A 1,295-nucleotide genomic window follows, 5' to 3' on the forward strand; every position below is an offset into this window, starting at 1 on the left:
AGAAAAGTTTGAAGCTAGCACAGGTTGGTTTATGAAGTTTAAGGAAAGAATCTGTACAACAGAAAAATGCAAGTGAAGCAACAAATGTTAATGTCGATGATACAGCTATATTTTTTTTCAGAAGACCCAGCAGAGATCAGTGATAAAGCTGCTACACTAAGCAAGAGATTATCAATGTGGATGAAACAGCTTTATAATTCCATCTGGGACTTTTAATAGCTAGAGAAGAGAAGAAAATGCCTGGCTTCGGATTTTCAGCTCCATAAGATCTTGATGAATGAAACAAAGCAGACATAATTCATCTCTAGAAGATTATTTATACCTTGGCATTTGAAATGTCTTTTACTTAGAATAGTAGCAAAAATGGAAAAAGATAATATAAATGACAATGGAAAACCAGACAAAGAGTTCCTTGGACTCTTCTAAACAGGTTAACCAACTTGAATTACTGGAAACACATTGACATTGTATTTCCACTGGCACTCACAGTCTCTGGATTAGCAATTCTGATGAAGATGAAAAGCAAGATGAGAAAAAAGAAGAGTAGAATCAACTACAAGGGAAAAAATGGAAAAAGATCCAAGCAAATTGCTTCTTTGGGCTACTGAAAAAAATGGCTTACCACAATACAGAGGATACTTTGTGAAAAGGCCACTCCTGTGAACACCCGGGATGAAAATCAATGTACCCCCCTTCATCAAGCAGCCCGCAGTGGACACTTGGATAGTGGACCTGAGCTCAAGGGGCAGATGTGCAAGCAGTGACTGTGGATGGCTGGACACCCCTGCACAGTGCTTATAAGAGGAGAGACCAGCGCGGCTTCTTTCTTACTTCAGCATGATGTGGATATCAATGCCCAAAGGCCTCTTGACTCCCTTGTATCTTGCTATTGGGAACAGAGACAGTAAAGACGCCCTTGAACTCATCCTGATGAACCATTATATGAAAACCAGACCTGAAAGACAACCTCAGAGAAACTGCACTTGATATCTCCAGTAGGACACATATAGATCACTACTAGCTTGAAACTCTGGAAGGCTGTACAAATTCTTCACCTCCATCTTAATGGTTCTAGTAATTTTTTAAGTGTCTAAGTACTGGTGCCTCCTTTGTGTGAATGCAAAATATTCCCCTAATACAAAGTTTACATCAAGTGTCTTGCTGAAGAAAAAATCATTGGTACTCACATTAATGTTCATCCAAATAAACTGCCTGATACTAATTTCAAAACATATTTGAGGGTTGTTTGCATATATCTTTAACAATTTCTGTGGAATTTCTGATTTTTTCTCAGA

General features: G+C 38.3%; 1 pseudogene; it reads left to right on the top strand.

Moving 5' to 3' along the window:
- The first annotated feature begins 363 nt into the window (after positions 1-363).
- Positions 364-1,066, top strand: LOC100350781 (ankyrin repeat domain-containing protein 49 pseudogene; annotated as a pseudogene).
- Positions 1,067-1,295: the final 229 nt, after the last annotated feature.

Source organism: Oryctolagus cuniculus, chromosome X (genome assembly GCF_964237555.1).
Source record: "Oryctolagus cuniculus chromosome X, mOryCun1.1, whole genome shotgun sequence".
Taxonomy (NCBI): domain Eukaryota; kingdom Metazoa; phylum Chordata; class Mammalia; order Lagomorpha; family Leporidae; genus Oryctolagus; species Oryctolagus cuniculus.